Source organism: Arachis stenosperma, chromosome 6 (assembly GCF_014773155.1).
Source record: "Arachis stenosperma cultivar V10309 chromosome 6, arast.V10309.gnm1.PFL2, whole genome shotgun sequence".
NCBI classification, from domain to species: Eukaryota; Viridiplantae; Streptophyta; class Magnoliopsida; order Fabales; family Fabaceae; genus Arachis; species Arachis stenosperma.
Window position 1 is genome coordinate 117,882,301 of NC_080382.1, and position 8,979 is coordinate 117,891,279.

An 8,979-nucleotide genomic window follows, 5' to 3' on the forward strand; every position below is an offset into this window, starting at 1 on the left:
ACCTTATTTCCTGATAAAGGTTAGTCTTTTCTTCTCTTCTCTTTTTACAACGTGCTTTCTGTTTGCATGCTTTTATTTTTTAGAGAGAGAGAAGTTGATTCGTAGGCTTCTGTTTGATTCTGTACCCCCCTTAGAGACCATGTCTTTGATTTTCTTTTCTTTTTCCTTTGTAGGTTTCACTAACCCTTTTTAGGAAAAGAAATGTCTTCCGTAGAAATTCTTGCTCAGTGGGTCGATGTCACAGTCTTAGGGGAGGAACCTTGGGTTGACACTGATTTTATTACTGATTTTCACACTCGTCACCGGCTCCGCACCTCTGATGAGGATGAGCCAAAGTATGAATTACTTGTCCCGGGCCCAGAAGACCGGGTTTGCTTCGGGAGGGCTTCGGAGGCAGTCCCTCATTTCTTTTATATGTATGAGAGCATGATCACCCGCTTGGGCGTTTTTCTTCCTTTCTCTGATTTTGAGATTGCTGTTTTACGTTACTGTCGTGTTGCACCTACCCAGCTTCATCCCAATTCTTGGGGTTTTCTGAAAATTTATCAGTTTGTCAGCCATGCCTTAGACTTTCCGACTTCTTTGAGGATTTTCTTTTTTCTTTTTCACATGACCAAGCCCTTCAGTGGGCAAAATAACAAGCAGCAGTGGGTGTCCTTCCGAGCTATACAAGGTCGGAGGGTCTTCACCCTTTTTGATGAATCTTTTCATGATTTCAAAAATTACTTTTTCAAAGTTCAAGCCGTAGAGGATCACCACCCCTTTTTCTTAGATGAGAATTCTTCTCCTCGCTTTTCTCTGTATTGGTTAGAGGCCTCCCCCTGTGAGAAATATAGTTTAGACGACTTGGATGAGGTGGAGGCAGCCATTGTGGGGTTCCTTCGAGAAGTGTGGGGAGGGCCCCATATTTGGATACCAAAAAATTTTTCCAGGGGTGGCCAACCTTTGTCCAGGCACAACTAGGTAGCTTTTTATTTATCTACTTTATTTCCGACTTGTTTTTACCGACTTGTTTTGCTGACTTTTTGGCTACTAATTGTTTTCTTACAGAGATGGCGAAGAAGAATTCCAGTGAGTCTTACCAGAGAGTCCAGGAGGCCAGGGCAAGATCTCGTACCAGGACTGGCGGTGCCAGGGTAACTAGCTCCTCTTTTCCTCCTCCTCCTCCTTCTTCTCAAAATTTGGGGATCCCTTCTCAACCTATTGTCATTTCCTTCTCGGCTTCTTTTCAGCCGCCCCCTCCTCCCTGACCTTCTCCTGAGCCAGAGAAGAAGAAGCGTAAGACTTTAGAGTCTAGATCTTCTTTTGAAGGTGAGGCTAAGGTGGATGCTCCTGCGTTTATCCGAAAATACATCTATCCTCATACCCGTATAGGTATGGATGATGTTTCTATCCGGAAGCACCTCACCATTCTGGCTCAGGAGAATATCAGGGGGGCGGCGGTGTGCACCAAGTTTCTTGATATTTTTGAGAAGACTCCTCTTAACTCTCTGGGTTCAACCTCGAGGGTTGAAGAGTTGGAGGAAAGGCTTCTCATATATCAGAAAAATGAGAAGGAGTTGAAGGAGGAGGTTGCTAAGTTGAAGGAGGAGAGGGATGGCATTCGGGAGAAGGAGATCAAGTTACAAACCCAATGCAATATGGAGGAGGACTTGAGGAAGAAGGCGCAGGAGAGTTATTCGAGCTTGTTCAAGGACCTCGTGGAGGTGAGAAAGGACTTGTTGAATTCTCAGAATGCTTATGCCGATTGGAGGACTCTATTGCTGAAGGAGCCGAGGAGGCCTGGAGGATTTTTAAGGAGCAGGTCAGAGTCCTTGCTCCCGACCTGGATCTCTCTCCTTTGGATCCTGACAAGGTCGTCATTGATGGTGCCATAGTTTCTCCTCCTGCTCCCGAGGATGTCTCTGAGTTAGATTTGAAGACTCGGGGGCAGAGAATCATTGAGTCCCCTCCTCGTTCCAAGGATGCTCCGAGTTCCTCGAAGGCTCACAGAACCTCTTCTCCGTCTCCTATGGATACTTCTCTCCCTGGACCTGATGGCGCTCCGACTGCTCTTCCTGACTCTGGTGGTGATCCGACTATTTCTGGTGGTGATGTTTAAACAATTTGTTGGCTATATGGGGGCCCGGCCTGTGGGTCCCCTCCTTTTTAAACTGTTTTTGTGTTTGTGGTGGTAGTGGTCTGTTGACATTCCTCTTGGCCTTTTAAGGCCGTAAACAAAATATTTATAAATACCCTTTTTTTTTTTGATAAGGGTTTAAGTTACCTTTGGTGTGCATGCTTTTTTGATTTTGGCGTTTTTGAAAAACCCCTTTGATCTTTTGAAAACCTTTTTCTAGGCTGTCTGCCCCTTCTAAGCCTTTTTGTTTTAAGGGCTTAGGACAGCCTTTAGCTTTGGCTTTTTAATAGGTTTTTCGATCTCTTTTTAGTATTCATTATACTCAATTTTTTGATTCATTGAGTTCCTATGACTTAGGTTATTTTTGCGATGCATTTTTTCTCCTACTCGGTTTTTCATCTCGACTTATGAGTCGGAATGTCTCCGAGTTTCTTACGATCAACCTTTATAACCTCTTTACACCGACTTGTACCTCGTCGTTTTATCCTGACGACTATCTAGGTCGGTTCATGGGATTTTCACGCTTTGTCGAGCTTAAGTCGGCGCGTTTCGTAGAAAGAAAGAAAAAGCGAGAAGGAATTTATAAGAGATATTGTAAAAGATCTTTATTTATTTGGGAAGGTACTTTACTGCTACTAAGGGCCTTTGATAGTCTATTTTCCCTTAGCCTCTACTGTGATGACTCGTTAAAAAGCCTTCTTCAGAAAAAACCCTTTGATTTTTGGGAAAAAATCGTGAAGTTGGGAAAAGAGTACATCAGGGAGTAGAGTTCACTTTTAACTATAGTACCTTTTCAAGTTACAGGCATGCCACGACCTTGGTAACTCGGTGCCGTTTAGGTCGGTCACCTTATAATAACCTTTTCCTAGGACCTCACTAATTTTGTATGGTCCCTTCCAATTAGCAGCGAGTTTTCCTTCCCCCGATTTGTTGACTCCAATGTCGTTTCTGATCAATACCAAGTCGTTTGGGGTGAAGCTTCATCGAATGACTTTTTTGTTCTACCTGGTAGTCATCCTTTGTTTCAACGCTGCTTCTCTTATTTGGGCTTGCTCTCGGACTTCGGGGAGCAGTTCGAGCTCCTCTTTGTGCCCCTGTATGTTTCCGATCTCATCATGGAGAATCACCCTTGGACTTTGTTCGCTGATTTCTACTGGTATCATGGCTTCTACGCCGTAGACAAGTCGGAAAGGCGTTTCTCCAGTGGCAGATTGTGGCGTTGTCCGGTAGGCCCATAACACTTGTGGGAGCTCCTCAGCCCAGGCTCCTTTTGCATCTTGTAGTCTTTTCTTTAGTCCTGCCAGTATGACTTTGTTGGCTGCCTCGGCTTGTCCATTTGCTTGTGGATGTTCCACCAAGGTGAACTGGTGTTTGATCTTCATACTGGCCACCAAGCTTCTGAAGGTAGAGTCAGTGAACTGGGTTCCATTATCTGTGGTAATGGAATATGGTATCCCATACCTTGTGATGATATTTTTGTAGAGGAACCTCCGACTTTTCTGGGCTGTGATGGTGGCTAATGGTTCTGCTTTTATCCACTTTGTGAAGTAGTCTATTCCCACAATCAAGTATTTGACTTGTCCTGGGGCCTGGGGAAAAGGACCTAACAGATCCATTCCCCATTTTGCAAAGGGCCATGGAGAAGTTATACTGATTAGCTCCTCGGGGGGAGCCACGTGGAAATTTCCGTGCATTTGGCATGGTTGGCACTTTTTCACAAATTCTGTGGCATCTTTCTGCAAGGTCGGCCAGTAGAATCCAGCTTGGATTACTTTCCTGGCTAGTGACCTGGCTCCGAGATGGTTTTCGCAGATCCCATTATGAACCTCCTCTAGTACTTCAGTGGTCCTTGAGGTCGGTACGCACTTCAACAATGGTGTTGATATTCTTCTTTTATAAAGGATATTTTTCACCAGAGTGTAATGTTATGCTTCCCTCCGGATTTTCTTAATCTCTTTTTCCTCTTTGGGGAGGATGTCGAATTTTAGGTATTCGACCAATGGATTTATCCATCCAAGGTTTAGCCCAGTTACCTCTAGGACATCTCGTTTGTCCTCTATTTTTACCACAGAGGGTTCTTGGAGAGTTTTCTGGATCAAGCTTCTATTATTCCCTCCTAGCTTGGTACTTGCTAACTTGGATAGGGCGTCTGCTCTGCTATTGAGATCCCGGGTTATGTGCTTAACTTCGGTTTCCGCAAAGTGCCCGAGGTGCTCCAGAGTTCTTTCCAAGTATCTTTTCATGTTCGGGTCTTTAGCCTGATACTCTCCATTTATCTGGGAGGTCACCACTTGAGAGTCACTGTATATCATCAATTTTGTTGCACCGACTTCTTCTGCCAGCTTCAATCCTGCAATCAGGGCTTCATATTCTGCCTGATTATTTGAAGTTGGGAATTCAAATTTGAGGGATACCTCTATTTGGGTTCCCCTTTCGTTGGCCAGTATTATGCCTGCACCGCTTTCTGTCTTGTTTGAGGATCCATCTACGTAAAGTTCCCATGCAGTTGGCTTCTCTTGATTTTCCGCGTATTCTGCTATGAAGTTGGTGAGGCATTGGGCTTTGATCGCTGTCCGAGTTTCATACTTTAAGTCAAACTCGGAGAGCTCTATTGCCCATTGAACCATTCTCCCTGTAATATCCGTCTTTTGGAAGATTTGCTTCATGGGTTGGTTTATTCGGACTCTTATCGTATGAGCTTGAAAGTAAGGTCGTAGCCTCCGTGAGGCTACTACTAAGGAGTAAGCAAATTTCTCTAATTTGTGGTACCTTAGTTCGGGACCTTGTAGAACTTTGCTGATGAAGTACACTGCATGTTGTCCGACCTCGTCCTCCCTTATCAGGGCTGATGCGACAGCCTTGTCTACTACGGTTAGGATTGGAGGTTGGCTCAAGAACCTTTTGAACTCCTGGAACGCTCTCTCACATTCTGGATTCCATTCAAACTGGCTTCCCTTTCTTAATAAAGAGAATAGTGGAAGGGATTTTAATGCTGATCCTGCCAAGAACCTGGAGAGGGCTGCAAGTCGGCCATTTAGTTGTTGAACCTCCCTTAAGCAAGTCGGGCTCTTCATTTCCAGTATAGCTTGACACTTATCGGGATTGGCTTCAATCCCTCTTTGTGTCAGCATAAACCCTAAGACTTTTCCGGCCTCCACTGCTAAGGTACACTTTGCAGGATTTAGCCTCATCCCGTGCAACCTTATGGTGTCGAAGACTTGCGAGAGGTCTGTCAAGAGATCAGCTTCTTCCTTAGTTTTCACTAGCATGTCGTCTACGTAGACTTCCATTAAGCTCCCGAGGTGGGGGGCGAACACCTTGTTCATCAGCCTTTGGTATGTGACCCCTGCATTTTTTAGTCAAAATAGCATGACCACGTAGCAGAAATTTGCTCGGGGTGTGATGAACGATGTTTTCTCTTGGTCTGGCTCATACATAGGGATTTGATTATATCCCGAGTAGGCATCCATGAACGACAAGTATTGATACCTGGTGCGCGAAATTGTGATTCACTACACAACTTTGCACAACTAACCAGCAAGTGCACTGGGTCGTCCAAGTAATAAACCTTACGCGAGTAAGGGTCGATCCCACGGAGATTGTTGGTATGAAGCAAGCTATGGTCACCTTGTAAATCTTAGTCAGGCAGACTCAAATGGGTATAGTGATATATGAATAAAGCATAAAGATAAAGATAGAGGTACTTATGTAATTCATTGGTAGGAACTTCAGATAAGCGTATGAAGATGCCTTCCCTTCCGTCTCTCTGCTTTCCTACTGTCTTCATCCAATCCTTCTTACTCCTTTCCATGGCAAGCTTATGTAGGGTTTCACCGTTGTCAGTGGCTACCTCCCATCCTCTCAGTGAAAATGTTCCTATGCTCTGTCACAGCATATGGCTAATCAGCTGTCGGTTCTCGGTCAGGCCGGAATAGAATCCAGTGATTCTTTTGCGTCTGTCACTAACGCCCCGCCTGCTAGGAGTTTGAAGCACGTCACAGTCATTCAATCATTGAATCCTACTCAGAATACCACAGACAAGGTTTAGACCTTCCGGATTCTCTTGAATGCCGCCATCAGTTCTTGCCTATACCACGAAGATTCCGGTTAAAGAATCCAAGAGATAAACATTAGAGCCTCGTTTGCTTGTAGAACAAGAGTGGTTGTCAGTCACTTTGTTCATAAGTGAGAATGATGATGAGCGTCACATAATCATCACATTCATCATGTTCTTGGGTGCAAATGAATATCTTGGACAAAGAACAAGCGGAATTGAATAGAAGAACAATAGTAATTGCATTAATACTCGAGGTACAGCAGAGCTCCACACCTTAATCTATGGTGTGTAGAAACTCCACCGTTGAAAATACATAAGAACAAGAGTGATCATTGGTTTCGGCCCCAGAGAGGGAACCAGAAGAACCAAGATCTGATCTAAGAACTAGATGTCCGAAGATTAAAATACAATAGCAAAAGGTCCTACTTATAGAAAACTAGTAGCCTAGGGTGTACAGAGATGAGTAAATGACATAAAAATCCACTTCCGGGCCCACTTGGTGTGTGCTTGGGCTGAGCAATGAAGCATTTTTCGTGTAGAGACTCTTCTTGGAGTTAAACGCCAGCTTTTATGCCAGTTTGGGCGTTTAACTCCCATTTAGGTGCCAGTTCCGGCGTTTAACGCTGGAATTTCTGAGGGTGACTTTGAACGCCGGTTTGGGCCATCAAATCTTGGGCAAAGTATGAACTATCATATATTTCTGGAAAGCCCAGGATGTCTACTTTCCAACGCCGTTGAGAGCGCGCCAATTGGGCTTCTGTAGCTCCAGAAAATCCACTTCGAGTGCAGGGAGGTCAGAATCCAACAGCATCTGCAGTCCTTTTCAGTCTCTGGATCAGATTTTTGCTCAGGTCCCTCAATTTCAGCCAGAAAATACATGAAATCACAGAAAAACACACAAACTCATAGTAAAGTCCAGAAAAGTGAATTTTAACTAAAAACTAATAAAAATATACTAAAAACTCAACTCAAATTACTAAAAACATACTAAAAACAATGCCAAAAAAGGGTACAAATTATCCGCTCATCACAACACCAAACTTAAATTGTTGCTTGTCCTCAAGCAACTGAAAATCAAATAAGATAAAAAGAAGAGAATATGCAATGAACTCTAAAAACATCTATGAAGATCAGCATTAATTAGATGAGCGGGGCTTTTAGCTTTTTGCCTCTGAACAGTTTTGGCATCTCACTCTATCCTTTGAAATTCAGAATGATTGGCTTCTTTAGGAACTCAGAATCCAGATAGTGTTATTGATTCTCCTAGTTAAGTATGATGATTCTTGAATACAGCTACTTATTGAGTCTTGGCCGTGGCCCAAAGCACTCTGTCTTCCAGTATTACCACCGGATACATACATGCCACAGACACATAATTGGGTGAACCTTTTCAGATTGTGACTCAGCTTTGCTAAAGTCCCCAACTAGAGGTGTCCAGGGTTCTTAAGCACACTCTTTTTGCCTTGGATCACAACTTTATTCTTTCTTTTTCTTTCTTTTTTTCGGTTTTTTTTCGCTTGCTTTCTCTTTTTTTTTTGTATTCACTGCTTTTTCTTGCTTCAAGAATCATTTTTTTAATGATTTTTCAGATCCTCAGTAACATGTCTCCTTTTTCATCATTCTTTCAAGAGCCAACATTCATGAACCACAAATTCAAAAGACATATGCACTGTTTAAGCATACATTCAGAAGACAAAAGTAATGCCACCACATCAAAATAATTAAACTGTTATAAAATTCAGAATTCATGCAATTCTTATCTTTTTCAATTTAAGAACATTTGTTTATTTAAGAAAGGTGATGGATTCATAGGAAATTCATAACTTTAAGGCATAGACACTAAAACACTAATGATCACAAGACACAAACATAGCCAAACATAAGCATGAAAATTTCGAAAAACAGAAAATAAAGAACAAGGAGATTAAAGAACGGGTCCACCTTAGTGATGGCGGCTCTTTCTTCCTCTTGAAGATCCTATGGAGTGCTTGAGCTCCTCAATGTCTCTTCCTTGTCTTTGTTGCTCCTCTCTCATGATTCTTTGATCTTCTCTAATTTCATGGAGGATGATGGAGTGTTCTTGATGCTCCACCCTTAGTTGTCCCATGTTGGAACTCAGTTCTCCTAGGGAGGTGTTCAGTTGCTCCCAATAGTTTTGTGGAGGAAAGTGCATCCCTTGAGGCATCTCAGGGATCTCATGATGAGTGGGGTCTCTTGTGTGCTCCATCCTCTTCTTAGTGATGGGCTTATCCTCATCAATGTGGATGTCTCCCTCTATGTCAACTCCAACTGAATAACAGAGGTGACAAATGAGATGAGGGAAGGCTAACCTTGCTAAGGTAGAGGACTTGTCCGCCACCTTATAGAGTTCTTGGGCTATAACCTCATGAACTTCTACTTCTTCTCCAATCATGATGCTATGAATCATGATGGCCCGGTCTAGAGTAACTTCGGACCGGTTGCTAGTGGGAATGACTGAGTGTTGGATAAACTCCAACCATCCTCTAGCCACGGGCTTGAGGTCATGCCTTCTCAATTGAACCGGCTTGCCTCTTGAATCTCTCTTCCATTGTGCGCCCTCTTCACATATGACTGTGAGGACTTGGTCCAACCTTTGATCAAAGTTGACCCTTCTAGTGTAAGGATGTTCATCTCCTTGCATCATAGGCAAGTTGAATGCCAACCTTACATTTTCCGGACTAAAATCCAAGTATTTCCCCCTAACCATAGTAAGATAATTCTTTGAATTCGGGTTCAAACTTTGATCATAGTTCTTGGTGATCCATGCATTGGCATAGAACTC